The sequence below is a fragment of the Pinus tabuliformis genome, chromosome 2_2 (assembly GCF_031772625.1).
Source record: "Pinus tabuliformis cultivar Carrire ecotype Pingquan chromosome 2_2, CPIR1, whole genome shotgun sequence".
Lineage (NCBI taxonomy): Eukaryota > Viridiplantae > Streptophyta > Pinopsida > Pinales > Pinaceae > Pinus > Pinus tabuliformis.
The window spans coordinates 1,003,491,747-1,003,509,690 of NC_142300.1; the positions used below are offsets into that span (position 1 = coordinate 1,003,491,747).

The 17,944-nt window shown below is 36.3% G+C and overlaps 1 pseudogene; it reads left to right on the forward strand.

The window, feature by feature from the left end:
• Nucleotides 1–1,535: 1,535 nt before the first annotated feature.
• Nucleotides 1,536–2,709, forward strand: LOC149196760 (bark storage protein B-like; annotated as a pseudogene).
• The last annotated feature ends 15,235 nt before the right edge of the window (nucleotides 2,710–17,944 follow it).

Here is a 17,944-nt window from a genome sequence, read left to right on the forward strand (position 1 = left end):
AAATCATCCTCTGACAGACATAAAGAGCATTTATGCTGCATTCAAAGTTGCAATAACTTCTTTTCCTGCTTTCTGTACGCATTTATGAAGATATTTTCTCTCTCAGATGACTCAATGCCTGAGATATTTTGTATAAGCACTACTATAAAGTCCCCTTCGCATGAGTTTTGCAAGGGTTGTTGTTGATTTCTCCTGAAGAAGTTCTTATGCTGTAATCCTTTTCAGAAGTTAATAGAGCAAAGCAATGGAATTTCTCGGATTTCTGAGGTGTTGGATGCGTTCTGGTGTCTGTTGATAACTACTGGATCCCTGTGTATTTCATCATACAATAAGTCTCTGTATCTCTCTCTGTTATTTAGTTGTTTGTTAAGATCCATATATGTTATCCGTTTTCAATACTAAGCAACAAGGAAAAAGAATAGCTTTCGGGATTTATTCATTGAGTAACCTGAGTTCAATCTGCGTTGTTTATCAATGTTTTCTTCAGCTGTAATCTAGTTAAGTGTAATTCTTAAATGCTGCACTTTACGGAATACATCTTTCACAGTGGCCTTTGTCTCAGGAATTCGACTTTTGCTCCTGTGCAGTGCGCTCACTTTCATCCCACCAACTTAATAGAAAATCCTTAATTGCTTTCTGTTGGTTGGCATACATCACCATTTGATCTAGTTTGTCTGTTTAAAATACACAATAGGCCCTACAGTTTGAGCACCACCAAACCAGCGTATCAGATCACTTCACAACTTCAGACTCCATTGCCCAATGGTATTGTACTGTCTAAACACTGCATCATAAGACCTGAAAGGAATCCTTCAACCAAAACATAAACCAAAACCTGAGCATAATAGCTAGCCTAAAATACCATCATAACAGAGACAAATCATAAAGAGAGAGCCCTCTCTGATCACAGTTTGGCTAGAAACAGTGATCCAAAGATTGGTTAGTGGTTACCCCGGCCGTATTCCCTTGGGAGTCATAGGGAACAACCTGGGTGTTAACAGGGTTTACACAATCCCTTTTATTTTGTCTTTTAGATTTCCTTTTGATCTTGTTTTCGTGAAGAGGGTAGACTTCAATTTTCCTGCTTCAAAGAGGGCTAGAGATGGCAGTGGTAGTGAGTTTGGGTTATTTTTGTAGACTTTTGCACATCATCTGTTTCTCTTTTATCGATTCAGAGCATTTTTTACAACGGTAGAATTTGTGTTTTCAATGTAATCTCAGTAGTGCCTACAATAAAGGGCATCTGTATAGCTCTTACTGTTATGGTGCGAACATCAATATGAATTTTGGGTATGTTTTCTGGTTGTTTTTCATGGTTATTCGATTGTCAAATTTGGTATCGGTTAAGTTTTCACGAACTGCTCTATTTTGCAGATATTCAAGTTTAATCAGAGGTCTCTGAAGTGAAAATTTCCTGTTAAAAAGGTAAAAATCTTAGATCCCTTCACGTTTCGATCTTTTTGATAGTTTTTTTTTTTTGAGTTTGTGGAGAAGTTCGAATACCTGAAACTTTGATTTGAACTTATCTCGGTAAAATGTACAAGAAAAAAAATCACAGAATTATGCATCTTTGGACTGTGCCATATAATTGGGTTGTGAAAACAAAGATTTAGAAAAAAGAAATTTACTTATTAAGTTGTGATTGAAAACTATCTTGTGATTGAATTTGTATGTGTTGGTTCAGAGATATGGAGATGGACCCAATGATGAACTTCCTCTGGAATCAAATGGAGATTACACACGACAATACGGGTACCTTCACTTTGCAAACTCCACAACTCCATCAGATCAGAATTCAAGCAACCTCCTTAATAATGTGTGGTATCAACCTGAGGAAGTTTTTCCAGTAAATGGAACTCCAGAGGTCAGGCAACATGCTTTTTGGGTGCCTGTGGATGAGCACTACTATCAGACTGCAAAGAGCCTTGAGGTATTTACTAGTTCTTTCAGGAAATGTATGTATGTATATATTTCTTTGTAATCAAGCAAGCCTCTATCAGATCTGATCTCATACAAGTATTGTTTAGATTTATCTTAATTTCCAAAAAAAAACACTCTACACTATCTGTGTTTTTATAATAAAATTTGTTGATAGTTCTGATTGTGTTTATTCAGACTCTGGAGTTGGAAGGATGTTTGAACTCAACAACTTGTCTGCCATATACTCCCAAGGCTGTTCTAGTAGAAAGAGGAGCGAGTGCAAACGTGTTTGTGGACAATGCAGCGTACAGAAACATCCTCTATACCAAGTTCAATATAAGTCCCATGGACATGGAAAGTGCAGTTGTAGCACTGGTTTGCCTTCAACAAAGACTGCCATTCATACAATAAGATCTCTTTCTGATTTGGCTGGAGGGGAAACTTCTGAACCTAATGAGGTTGCTGTCTTTTCTGGGCTGGCTAGCCAAAACGTTGTAACTGCTGTAATTCAATTTATCAAGTCTCTGTAACAATGATTCCTATTGCACTAACCTAGAAACCTTTCCCTATCCAAAGTTGCTTTGGATTATTGAAAAATTCATTTGAAGGGTAGTACGGAAGTCAATGAGATGGGGAGGCACAAGCATCGCTATTTTGTAAAGTCTCATTGTCGTGAGAGCAACTTAATTATAAATTTAGGTTCCTGGAGTGCCCAGCTGTAGAGTAGGGTTAATTGTCGACTTTGTTGTTAAGTTGGTTTCCTTCTTAATTGAATTTAAGACACAGTTAAAAATATATTTTCGAAGAGTGAAAAGACACTTCAACTGTTCTCATTAAGAAAGGGAAAATAATTTTTATTAAAAGTAAAAAGTATTCTCCATCATCAATACTAAGTATGCAAAATCACTTAATAATGTCATATGAGTAGAAAAAGTTTCAAGTAAACATTAACACAGTAAGCATAACACTAAACTTGATGCTCTAATCTTGTTAAAATATATGTTATCTACTATTGCTTAATGCTCAAATCTTGTCATTACACTTTTTTTTAATGGAGTGTTATTGAAGCTTTATGTGCTTGGTCCGTGGATGATAAACTAGTGTGTGTCTACCTTCAATACTCCCTAATATATTATTGTACAATCATTACTAATCCTGTCATATCTTAACTTATAAATGACATTGTTTGTCTCATCTATATAGCTTTACATTTAATTAACACCACTTCCCTATACTAATATGGAGCACTATAAGTCTTCCCTTATTTTTGTGAAGGAGCTAGCCTATACTTAGATTAAAGATTTAGCATAAAGTCAAATTCTTTTGATAGAGAAGCGATAATAAAGTTTGCATGCAAATAGATTATTGATTAGAGATGGATCTATATGTATGGTTTCCCTTAATTATTTGATATTCATTTTAGTGTTTAGTGGCTTTACGAAGCTTTATACACATTTCATAATGACATTAAATTTTTATAATGATTATTTATCAAATTGAGGTTGATTTTACTAACTTGGTTTTTAAAAATTGAAAAGGGAGGTGACTACGAGCACGATTTCGTTGAAAGGATCAAGCAAGTTTGTATTTGAAGTACTCCTTCAGGTAATGATATTCCACTCGATAAAATCTCTATGTAACTTCCTTTGGATGAATGAGTTAGTATATGCGATACACTTAAATAATATTATTATTTGAATTTTTTTTGGTTTAATTAATGAGTTAAATTTCTTTTGGTTTAATGAATGAGTTAGTATATGCGATACACTTAAATGATATTATTATTTGAATTTTTTTTGGGTTCAAATTCCACTTAGGCTCATTATTATGGTTTGGGTTAAAAAAAGTTTAGGAAACATTTTGAATTGAAATCTTTCATTATTATATAATTTTTTAATTATTTTGGGTATTTTTTAGGTGGAAAACTAGAAGCATTGGATTGTAGGGTTCATTATGAGGGTATGTCTTACTTTAGTGACTTAAGGTCCAAAAACTCTAAATCCAATTTGAGGCACGAAATGGTCATTTTCGGGGTAAAAAATCCAAGAAAAAAGTTCCCAACATATTAATGTTCTTATACTCATCAAGAGTACCTTTTCCAGCAATGCAAAAATCACCTCAATTGGAGTTTATATATGGAAGTTTTGCCTCATGTAAGCTAATTTATCTTATTGACCACCATGATACTATATTGATGCCATGCCAATTCACATTATTCACACATGTGGATCTAGTTAGATATGAACTTTCTTTTGGAGTACATACACATTACCTGCTTTATAAATTATCTGGGTTACAAATTACAAATTATCTGGATTACAAACCTCCACTTTTGTCTTGGCTTTACAAATACTCTGAATTACAAATTTCTGGATTACAAATTACAAATTATCTGGATTACAAACCTCCACTTTGGTCATGGCTTTACAAATTATCTGGATTACAAACCTCCACTTTTGTCTTGGATTTACAAATACTCTGAATTACAAATAACATATACTTATTTTTATGGCCGTAAACATTTATCAACCATTTAATTTCACTTCACTGATTATAACTCTGCTAAATTAGCTGAACTATGAATAATGGTAAATTAGTTGCAAGTATGAATAATGGTTTAAGTATGACTAATGGTTCCTAAATTTTAACTCAGGAATAATTATGTGTAACATGAATCATAGGCCAGAGGTACGAAATGGAGAAAATGATGATTGCTGATATTCTTTTTTGGGCGATGGATACACCACCACCACCAAATCTTATCTTCATCGTTGGGAGTGTGGATTTTTGTTACATTTTTCAGAAGCTCTGGCAGAGATCGTATAACATTTTCTTGGTCTACCCACACATGAATCACAGGCCAGAGATATGAAATGGAGAAAATGATGATTGTTGATATTCTTTTTTGGGCGATGGATACACCACCACCGGCAAATCTTATCTTCATCATTGGGATTGTGGATTTCTGTTACATTTTTCAGATGCTCTGGCAGAGATCGTATAACATTTTCTTGGTCTGCCCATCTGCGAGACAAATTCGTAAAGGTATGTTAAATTCGGCCAACGATTGTCTGGAAGGGTTGCCTTTTCTCGGGTCGTTACAAGATGAAGATCATCAATCACACTCTCCTAGAGGGAATAGTGTATTTGATCACACTTTCTCTACTGCTTTCCCTGCTTCTTCAATCTCTGTTTATGAATCATAGACTTTCTCTACTGCTTTCCCTGCTTCTTCAACCTCTAATAATGATACAGAGGCTTTTCTTGCTCCTTCCCCTGTTTCTTCAACCTCTGTTCACGACAATGAGTCTTTCTCTGCTGCTTTTCTTGCTTCTTCAACCTCTGTTCACGATAGACAAATGGAAGAATCAAATAATGCATCCGTTCTTAAGTACAATAGGGAAACTTTACTGAGTCTTAAACCCACCCTCAGTGGTAGATGGGATGGTACATGCGGCCTTCCATTTGATTTAACGGGCAGTGGCCCGACACAGACAGAGCCTGGGTTCCATGGCCATTTTATTAGAACAGAGAAGCCTAGGAGCCCTGTATCTTCAGCATCGTCTACAGAAAAGAATAAATCGGCTTCGTTGGAGGAATTCAAAGCATGGCTGAACCGAGTTGTGAATGGCAACAAACATGCAAAAAAGGGATACTCTATTTGGGCCCATTCATATAGACTTCTGGAAAGCAACTGGGATGATTCTGGATGAGAAGTTGCTAGGATTTTCAGATATCAGACAGCTTGTAGAGGAATGCAAGGACATTGTTGTGCTCAAGGAAGTGAAGCAAGGATGCCATCTGGCTTTTGCCGTTAAGCCCAATTAGTAGAAAAACCCCATGTTTACATCAAAGGGGTTGTATCCAAAGCTGGTTAAAAAAATCAAATCTAAAGAGAAACCCAAAGACAGAAACAGACTCAAAACGGAAACCAAAGGTTTCGGCCGGAGAATTCAGGGAATTTATATGTCATAATTCATTTCATGCAAGAGGGAGAATTATCGCAGGGATTCCTGATGTCAACAAAATAGCAACAAATTCTTTGCCTACCTGTCATCCTTGGACACCGTACGATTAGATGTTAGACGATTACAAAAACTTGAACCGTCGATCAAAACAGTTACAAATTTGTTGGAAATAGTTACATATTACAAATTGGTTACGGAGGCAGACAATTGCAGGCTGGATTTTGTGAAGAATTATGTAGCTAATTTGGCAACAGCCCCTCCCCTGGATCCCTCCAAGCCACTTTGGAAAATTCATTTTCTGTGCGTTAAATCGAAGGATGCAGAGTCCAGCGCCTTCTGAATCTTGTAATTCCCTATTCAATTCCCAGATCTGCGCTTTGAATCCACTCTCCAGTCCAGCGCCTTCTGAATCTTGTAATTCCCTATTCAATTCCCGTATCTGCGCTGTGAATCCACTCTCTAGTCTAGCGCCTTCTGAATCTTGTAATTCCCTATTCAATTCCCAGACCTACGCTGTGAATCCACTCTCCGGTGCCACCACGGCGTCTTGATCCTCTCGGCGACTCGATCCCGGGGAACTTTCTTGGTGGTCTCGGAGCAAGGCCAGTGACCAGTCTTTGGCAATGGGGCCTCCCAGGCCGAGCTGAACGCGGCGCATTCTGTGAAAAAGGGCAGGAACCATGGTGCACAGCACCATTCTGATGTTCTCAACCTCGTTCAGCAAGTCCTCTGACGCATAAGCCAGCCCACCCCTGCGGTACTAATTCTTCTCCGACGTCGCAGGTTCGAGACGGAGGCGGTCCAAAGGTAATGCACGACGAGGCCGTGGAAGAGATTGATGAAGAGTGCGGGGTGCCAATCCCCAATCCAGAGGTAGGGTTTCTCCAGAGGTGTTTTCCAGGCGGGCGTCAGGACTTGCAGCACATCGTGCCTTGCTGCGCGGTCAAGGGCATCGTAGTGGGATTCGAAATGGAGACATAGTGCTTCCACTTGAGCCTCCACGCGGATCACGTCATCGGATTGCAGCTGCATCTTGGATATCACTGTAGAAGCTTTTACATGGTTTGTTTGTGTTAGCTATTTCGTTAAAGCTAAATCTCAAGAAACTACCAGCCATTGTTGCCATTACCTGGTGGACCATCGAATTTGTTTTAGGATCACTATTAGCCCTTTCCTCTATAGCAAAAGTTTTCTCAACTGAAACATTCTCAGCTAAAACAATCCTAGATATTACTACATGGGTAAACTGTTTTCTTCTACTTTGCTATGCTATCAAAGCTATTAGATGCCATACCTTCATCAGCACTAAGGATTTATCAGATCCACTATTAAAGGAAACTGCAGAAGAAGAGATTCAAGTTACTCCATTGAGTAAAGCATGGTTTTTGAGCCGTCTAACTTAGACTTTGTTTTATGATTGTGATATTGTCGGTGGCAACTAGATTAAAGTTCCTCATTGGTCATATCAAAGATCTCTTAGGAATATGTTTTATTGCCAAATAGAAGTAGATATTCTATACTTCTAATTAATTAGTCATTCACCAGTGGAGAGAACTCAAGGATGTATCTTCTTACAATCCTTAGTTTTGGTATTGAATTCACTGTTGAAAGGCCATTTTCTAGAGGGCAATCATGATTCCGACTGCAAACTTAGTTACATTGCAAGGACCAAAGGATGACGCATTTGTTATTTGTTTGTCTCAACTTGCTTAATTTTGAGAAGCTTGACAACATGTTATAGAAAGCATCAAGAGCATTTGCAGGCCCGCTAAAGCTTCTGTTACCTTGTAACAAACCTTAGTAATTGCATATATGTTAATGCTGCATTGAGATATTAGGGCTGGGAAATTCAAGATGGAGCTCACATATCTGGTACATTCTACCCAACATCCCCTTCCCGTAGAATCTAGATCAATCAATATATCAAATAATGATACGTTTTTCCTATAGTGACTATAACTGCCTCTTTTCTGTCAATGGATTCTGCAATAAACTGGGACATTGCCTTGAAAGATTTGAATGCAGATGCAAAAAAGCAGCTTACAATGAACAATGACAGTGGGAGAAACATATCACCAGTGATATTTGATCAAACCAAGAATGAAAATATGGCTAAGTTGTGAGCAGAGGCAGATGTGTGGACAACCAGGGTCCAGTAAGATGAAATTAGTGAAGGTTGAAAAAAAGTGTAATATGCAAAGTCAGAGAGGTAATATCACAAATTTATAATTGTAGACATGGTTGACAGAGCCAAGGGGGTCATTTTTGCTGGGTGTTTTGGTCACCAAAATGCAGTGTAAAAAGAGGACAAATTCACTAGGATTGGACCCATGATTTTGCTAAGAATTTACCAACCAAGTCACAACAAAAGGGACCACATTTTTAGGCGGTAAGGCACCCATCAAATCGTTGTATTGAAGGGCCACGAAATGCCAATGACAGAGGCACGATTTCGCTGGGGAAGCAACAACCAAAACACAGTAAATTTTAGCACGAATTAGCCATGGAAATTGGTATGATTTCGCTTGGTAAAAGGTTCATCGAATCTACTGTTTGAGGGGCCATTAAATGGCAGTCGTTTCTGCAATGATTTCTAGAGAAAACTGGAAGAGACACAAGTAAAAACTAATTTCGAAAATAGCCAAGAAAATGGATAATCTAAGAAGATCATAAATGTGCCAGAAATATGAAATTTTGTTCAAGTCAATTTGGCGTATGGTTTATTTGGGTTTCAAGTCTACTAGGTGTATATTGTGCATTGCTGAAGCTCACCGCCAGGGAACCACCCCCACGCAATTCCACTTTTGGTTTTTGTCATTCCACTTTTCAAATCTCAGCTAGCACACCGAGAGAGCCAACAAGCAAATATCCAGGTGTTGAAAAATCCAAGCATGTCACCAAGAATCAAACATTAAGTGCGAACCAAGAAAGAAGTGCGCCCACGAAGAGAACTCATGAATATCAAATGCACAACGCATCCAATAAAGAGATGAACACATTTCCATATATACGTTTTAAGAAATATTTTAGTGTTGGAACTTGGAAAGTTCATGCTTCTTTGTGAGACCAATATAAATGTATTGTTTCAACGTCGTTGGTGGCAAATTTATGCAACATATTTGATCATTTAAGTTTAACAGATTTGCCTTTTCTTTTCCTACAGAATTTGCTCTTTATACGTGCTGGAGTTATTGGGATATTCTTTAGGAACTAGCAGGCATGCAAATTTATATTTTTAAATCTCTAATTCTCCTCATCATTTGAAAATTGTTCATTTGCATCTATGCTCAGAGAAGACAACTTAGCTTCAGAACGTTTATAAAACAGAAAATGAAAATTTTAGCAAATATGGAGGTAATAATAAACGCCTTGTGGTGTATGAACAATGTTTTCTTGGGTTTCTTTTGAGCAATAGCATTAGAGAGCCGTATATTGGTGAGGGACCTTTAACCCAACGCATCAGTGGCTTCATACAGGTGTGATTGGGGGTGCTCATCTTTGTAGGCAGAAGAAAAGAATGTCATTGATACATTTGTGATTATTGCTTTCAACAGAGCTCTCTAGAGTGTTATTGATCCCAGGTCTGGCATTTACAAAATGTGACTCAGCCAATCATGATTCCGACTACAAGCTTATGTACATTGCAAGGTTCAAAGGATGACGCATTTGTTATTTGTTTGTCTCAACTTGCTTAATTTTGAGAAGCTTGACAATATGTTATAGAAAGGATCAAGAGCATTTGCAGACCCATGGACCTTAGTAATTGTATATATGTTAATGCTGCATTGAGATACTGGGGCTGTGAAATTCAAGCTAGAGCTCACATATATGGTACATTCTACCCAGCTTCCCCTTCCTATAGAATCTAGATAAATCAATATATCAAATGATGATATGCTTTTCCTATAGTGACTGCAAGTGTCTCTTTTCTGTCAATGGATTCTACAATAAACTAGGACATTACCTTGAAATATTTGAATGCAGATGCAATAAATCTGCTTACAATGAACAATGACAGTGGGAGAAACATATCACCAGTGATATTTGATCAAACCAATAATGAAAATATTGCTAAGTTGTGGGCAGAGGCAGATGTGTGGACAACCAGGGCCCAGTAAGATGAAATTAGTGAAGGTTGAAAAAAATGTAATATGCAATGTTAGAGAGGTAATATCACAAGTTTACAATTGCAGACACAGTTGACAGAGCCAAGAGGTTCGTTTTTGCTGGGTGTTTTGGTGACCAAAATGCAGTATAAAAAGAGGACGAATTCACTAGGATTAGATCCATGATTTTGCTGAGAATTTACCAACCAAGTCGCGACAAAAGGGAGCACATTTTTAGTTGGCAAGGCACCCATCAAATCACTATATTGAAGGGCCACGAAATGCCGCTGACAAAGGCACAATTTCGTTGGGGAAGCAGCAACCAAAACACAATAAATTTTAGCACAAATTAGCCTTGGAAATTGGTATGATTTCGCTTCGTAAAAAGTTCATCGAATCTACTATTTGAGGGGCCATTAAATGGTAGTGGTTTGTGCAATGGTTTGCAGAGAAAACTGGAAGAGACAAGTAAAAACTAAGTTCGAAAATAGCCAAGAAAATGGCTAACCTAAGAGGATCATAAGTGTGCCAGAAATATGAAATTTTGTTCAATTCAATTTGGCGTATGGTTTATTTGGGTTTTAAGTCAACTAGGTGCATATTTGAATTGGTGAAGCTCACCACTAGGGAACCACCCCCACGCAATTCCACTTTTGGTTTTTGTCATTCCACTTTTCAAATCTCAGCAGCAGACTGAGAGTGCCAACAAGCAAATATCCATGTGTTGAAAAACCAAGCATGTCACCAAGAATCAAACACAAGTGTGTGCCAAGAAAGAGTAAGTGCGCCCAGGAAGAGAACTTATGAATATCAAATGCACAATGCATCCAATGAAGAGATGAACACATTTCCATATATATGTTTTAAAAAATATTTTAGTGTTGGAACTTGGCATGTTCATGCTTCTTCGTGAGACTAATGTAAATGTACTGTTTCAACGTCGTTGGTGGCAGATTTATGCAACATGTTTGATCATTTAAGTTTAACAGATTTGCCTTTTCTTTTCCTAGAAAGAATTTGCTCTTTATATGTGCTAGAGTTATTGGGATATTCTTTAGGAACTAGCAGGCATGCAAATTTATATTTTTAAATCCCTAATTCTCCTCATCATTGTTCGTCTGCGTCTATGCAAGAAGACAACTTAGCTTTAGAATGTTTGTAAGACAGAAAATGCAAATTTTAGCAAATATGGAGCTAATAATAAACGCCCTATGGTGTCAGAACATTGTTTTCTTGTTTTCCTTTGAGAAATATCATTAGAGAGCCGTATATTCTTCAAATTGGTGAGGGACCTTCAGCCCAACGCATCAGTGGCTTCATGGGATTAAATGTTCCTCTTCCAATGGTGGCAGATTTATTCAACATATTTGATTATTAAAGTTTAATAGATTTGCCTTGCCATCACATTCATCTCCTCCAAATTCAACTGAATTTCTTAATGTTGTCTCATTTTCTTCCTGTAATCCTTCGGGAAAGCTTCCTATTTCCACCACAATCTAAGTGAAGATGGAACGGTAGCATTAAGAATTTTTGAAATGAGTTTGCCCTTATTTTCTTATCGCTCTGGAGAATAATTGGGGTTTATTAACATATTCCTAATTATTCACTGCATATGTCTGTACATAAATAAAGTTCGTTTGGAAGGGCATCAGTCTGAATACAAAGAGAAGTTTGCCCTTATTTATTAACTATTCGGTTAGGTTGGATAAAGAACCATCTAGAAGATGGAAGTAGAATATTGAAGAAACTAGTTCTGTTTGTAGATTTTGAGAAATCCTCTAAAGACCCAAGATTCGGCATTGACTAGAGAGACAATTTATTTGATATGGTTTATAAACAAATATATGCTTCTTCTAGCATGGAAAGAGCAGGTGGAGGAGCCATGTTTTGGCAGCTAATGGCAGAAGGAATGTATAAAGATGGTATGATATTGTCTTGTCTCAGAGTCCTTCCACAACATCTAACACCAATATGATGCATGTTCACTCAGGAGGATGCACAAAGACTTTATTTGTACAAATTAGTCCCCATGAAAATGACATGGGAAAAACTTTGTGCTCACTGAAATTTTCCAATAGAGTTCAAGGATTAGAGCTTGGTCCTACTCGGAGGTAGCAAGATGTAAGTTTTCACTGTATATATTCTTCTGCTAGCATGGGAAGAGTAGGTGGAGGAGCCATGTTTTGGCAGCTGATGGTAGAAGGAATGAGCTCATATAGAGATGGTATGATATTGTCTTGTCTCAGAGTCTTTGCACAACATCTAACACCAATTTGATGCATGTTCACTCAGGAGGATGCACAAAGACTTTATTTGTACAAATTAGTCCCCATGAAAATGACATGGGAGAAACTCTGTGCTCACTGAAATTTTCCAATAGAGTTCAAGGATTAGAGCTTGGTCCTACTCTAAGGTAGCAAGATGTAAGTTTTTACTGTAGCATGGTCCTTGCCTTTTCTAGATATTTTTCTGCCTTTCAAAAATTGTCAGAGAAACATTAATTAATGTTATATGCTATTGCCTTACGGCGTTTCCATTGCAACATTTGGTGCAATTGCTAGTATTCTTATTCTTCAAGATGATTTCCTAGTAAAAACCAAAACTGAATGTAAAAATTGCTGATTGTGACGAATAAATAGCAACCAGAAACACAGTCGGAAAAAGGGGATGGACCAGTCGGTCAAAACAATGGAGTCATAAACTCCTACGTCTGTCCCTAAACCACTCATAAACTACAGTTATCGCACCTTCTAGTTCCGCAAGATCGTCGATTTGAATTGAACTGAAGGTAAATCCATCCTTCGTTACCACGAAGTACGGCGGTTGGAAGGTGCCCTGTCGCCCTCCGCCACTGAAATTAAGGTGAAACCCTAGCTGCGAACGGTAGTGCCGACGGAATCTCTAATGCCAAGTACCTGATTTCTGCGTTTCTCTTGAACAAATCTCTGCAGATACATTGCATTTATAGAAACCTTTAAAAATGAAACGGTCATTTTTTAATTTTAATTGTTTTCCAATGTGCTTAATGTCTATTTGTCATGATTCTCATATAACTTTTTCTGTTTGTTTTATTTATTTTTATTGAAGCTTGGGTGTTGTATAAGGGGGTGTAAATTTGATCTTTCGTAAAAAAAAATTATTGAAGTTTAGGTGTTGTTTATAGAGGGGTCAATTTGATTTTTGAGCAAAAATTGTTAGAATTCTTTTTTTTTTTCAACAATTTATACGAGTATTTGAATCTTGTTTTTGATGGTAAAAGTAGATTCAGCGTCATCAAACCCTGAGGCACCCAAAATTTTGAAACTAGACAGTTGTAACCTAGATTTCCAAAAATTTCTTATTTTCAGAGCAAATTTGAAACCTCATTAAACTATGCTTATTCCGTTCACTTTTCGGAATTTTGGCAAACAAAGTCAGGGAGCAAATCTAGTGAGACTCAAGAATATTTACAGTAGTAGCAAGATGACTTACTACCTGGAATTTACACCTTAACTCTGCTAGCCTAGCATATTATATAACTAGTATTTGCACATTACATGGTTTACTTACTACCTAGAATTTACACTACAATCCTGCTAGCCTAGCATATTATATAACTAGTATTTGCACATTACACAGTTTACTTACTCCCTGGAATTTACACTACAACTCTGCTAGCCTCGCATATTATATAATTAGTATTTGCACATTACACAGTTTACTACTCCCTGGAATTTACACTACAACTCTGCTAGCCTAGCATATTATATAACTAGTATTTGCACATTACATAGTGTTAAACGGAGAGGGAGAGGCACATGTTCAAAGTTCACTTTTGCATAAATCAAAATAGCATAAGAATATTTAATCTTTGTTGAATCATTAGGAAATAAAGGAAAAAATAATTTTGTAAAATAAAATTATATTATATTAAAATTCAAAAAGAAATAACAATAAAAAATTATAAGAAAAAAATAGAATTCAAATATTAAAAAAAAATAATTCAAATCTCCAAAACCAAAAATATCCTTATGTTTTGATTCATATAAAGAAAAGCATAAACATTATTAAAATAATAATACATTTTTTTGATATTTAGGATGAAAACAGACACATTGATCAATTTCCAAAAAATTATGTAAATGAAATAGTTTGTCGCTTTTGTAATGTTAATAAAATTAAAAATGACAAACATTTTTTTTTAAATTGTCCAACATTGATTTACATGAAATATTTGTCTCATACATTTAATAACCTTTTTAAATTTAAAAAAATTATATTACTTTTAAAATACTTTCCTTAATACAATCAAACATATCAATAAATTTTTAAAAAATAATTTTTATTTTTAGTAAATAATAAATTATATTTAATTATTAATCATCACCATAAAATATTTTCAATTATAAAAAATTACTAAATATTAGTACAATTTTCATAATTTAAAATTCTACAATTCATAAATAGTAATAACTTCACTTCCCAACTCTTTTTTTTTTTCTTTTCTTTTTTTTTTTTTCAGTATGAAAAAAGCTTTATTGTATTTACTAGATAAAAGATATAAAAAAGCAGATTACATCTTGATATAGCCTGATAAAGAGATATAACCAACTTTGTACAAAACTGTAGAGGAAGGAGAACAAGCCCTGATATGACGTGCGGCCAAAAATCCCCCATAACAGGTGAAGAGACAAGAAGATATGTGCTTCAAAGAAGCAATCAACTAGAAGGGAGAAATAAGACATGAAAACAGGTGGCGAAATAGCAAATCTAGAAAATTCCAGAACCCTGAAAGGGGTCACTTCTACCACCAGTGAGGGAAATTGCAAAATATACTATAAAACAGTATCCTGGAAAAACATACCTGGGAATGCTGCAATAAAAAAAAGAGGTTATGTACCAGGGAGAAGGAATTCATGAATGGAATAAGTTTCAGCTTCAATTTTTATATCCATATTCCAGTATCCCATTTGAGAAAGGAGTCCTTTCTTTGATAATATATCAGCTTGGGAATTTTGAGCTCTATTGATATGCTGAATAGTATAGTCGTCCTTCCTCCCCCAGAGAGAAATGATTCTGTTCAACCAACCAGATAGATGTTGTTTTCTAATATGGTTATTCCCTGTCACATGATCAATAATTATTTTGGAATCACCAAAAATATGTAGAGACCGAATATTTAGAAAAAAGCTGAAAGTAAGAAGTCTTATTAGCGCCATTGTCTCTGCTTTGTTATTGGTTCCTTTCCCCCCATTCCAGAAGATTTGGAATTGTTGATCTTTATCCATAATAATAAGGACCCCACATCCACATATGTCATTTTGCGCTACCCCATAAAAATATGCTCTTGTGAAAACCATAAGGTCTTATGATTGCTCTATTTGTTTTCCCTTGCTATACTGAGAAAGTTTTACAGGGATAATGTTATATAGAGAGATAATGTTGTCAAAAACTACCCCAAAGCCCTCCTTCCTGTTTTGAAACAAGATATTATTCCTCCATTTCCATATAAACCAGAGAACTAGTTGAATGATTGGCCTCCACGATTCTTTCTAACTACTCCACCAAACAAAAGCTTCTTTTATTGAAGGATGAGATACATAGTTAAAACCAAAATATGAAGCAAGGTTTCTCCAAAGCTACTGTGTTATAGAACATTGAAAAAACATATGGTAATTATTTTCTTCAGCTGTTTTGCAGATATAGCAATATCCAGACCCTGACCAATTCCTCTTCTGCAAGTTTTCCCACGACAGATTTTTATTGTGGAAAACCAACCATGAGAAAATGATGGTTTCATAAGGACATCTTGTTTTCCATAGTACTACTAGAAAGATGGAAAGAGTTTGAGAACAGATTCTACTGATAAGATTTGAGTAGATATCTTTTACCCTGACTATCTCCAATCCACTTGTCCCCCTCCATATAAAGGACATCATCTTCATTTGTTCGACAAAAACCACTGTTTCTTAAACACCATTGGATCTCATCCCACTGTTGCGTTAAATCTCCTGTCATTCCCATGGATGAGGCATTTTTCCAGGTTGGGAAAGGACCCTGCCAGTCCACAATAACCTGATTCCATGTGAAATACCCTTTTCTATGGAATAAATTCAATAGCAGATGTGATATATAGATATCATCGCCCCCACCCGTGATTGGATCAGGCCCAATAAGAATCCTTTTTCCTGTTTGTAAGCTCTAGACTAAGTTTTTGAGAAAGATAGATTCAACCTTACGGAAGCTCATCCAAATTGTTGATCCCTGAGAGGACCCAATCTTCCCCATCCTGTACCAATATGAGATATCTCTGCTAGCCATATATTTTTTCTTGATAGTTTTGCTCCATGAGCCATCCCCAAAAACTCCCCTCCATAGAGACTTGCATAATAAAGCCTTCCCAAAAGTCCTAAGATCCAAAATACCCCAACCACCTTGCTTCTTTGGAAGAGTGAGATCAGATAATTTTGATAAGTGATATTTTCTTTTCTCCTTATTACCTCCCCAAATAAAATTTGCAGTCATTTTATTCATCAGATGAATGATACTCGCTGGAATATAATAAAGATGAGCCCAGTACACAGCTAATTGGACCAGAACTGATTGAGTAAGAACCGCTCTACCTGCCATTGAGAGACACTTATATTCCCACCCAGAAATCCTTTTAAAATATCTATCCAGAATCCATTGCCAATCTGATTTAGTATAGCCTTTTGCTTTTAAATGAAACCCCAGGTATTTCATACCTTCCTTTATGGACCTCGCCTCTATCCCAAACAGCTGAATCAGATATTCTAATACTTCCATATTAACATCTCCATGATAAAAAGAGGATTTTGATTCATTTATATGCAAACCAGTAGCTTTTTGAAACCTATCCAAAATATCATGAAAACATTCCCAGGTAAGTCTACAGAGCATACCAAATATCAAGATGTCATCCACAAATAAATTGTGGGAGATAAAATTATTCCTGTTGATCTTCAAAGGCCAACACCTATTTTCCGTGACCGCCCTATTGATGTGGAGGCTTAAAGAGTCCATAGCCAAAATAAACAAGAGAGGGGATAAAGAACACCCCTGTCTCAGACCTCTAGCAGCCGAGAAAAAGGTGGAAGGCAAACCATTTATGATGATTGCATAATTTACTTTTTCAACGCAGGCCATAATCCAATTTATCAGCTGGGAATTTAATCCAATTTTTGCAAGAAGACATCTAATAAATCCCCAGTCAAGACAGTCATATGCCTTTCTAAGATCAATCTTCAGAATGACCGCTTCACTTTTTTTAGAATGCATAGTGAACAGACTTTCCTGGGTGTTTGCTACAGCATCTAGAATATTCCTTCCTTGGAGAAAACCATGTTGATCCTGGGTCAAAAACCTGGAAAGAATACCCTGAATTCTTCCAGCAATGATTTTTGAAATAATTTTAAAGGAGATGTTGCAAATGATATGGGTCTGAAATCCAAGAAGGAGGATACTTCTGATTTTTTCAGAATGAGAGCTATATAAGTAGATGAAATGAGTTGATGAATGTTTCCTGATATTCTTGATTCCTCTACCATCCCCAATAAATCATTTTTTATGAGGTCAAAGAAATGGATAAAAAATTCAATCGTCCACCCATTCGAGCTCGGACTCTTGTCCTTTTTAAAGGATTTCATAACCCCCAAGAGTTCCTCTTCAGAGATCAGCTTGTAGAGGCACTCATTTTGAGCTTGATTAAACATGTGAGAGTATAAATCAATACCCCAAATAATATCCTCAATCCTAACATCCCTAGATCTTTTGTATTGATTTTCAAAAAATTTCACAGCCTCATTTGTGATGTCTTTCTGAGTGTGAAGATAATTACCCTCCTCATCATTTATCCCCCAAATAGAATTTCTTTCACGTCTGGAGTTTGCAAATCTATGAAAAAATTTGGTATTTCTATCACCCTCTTTTAGCCAAATGGCACGACTTTTC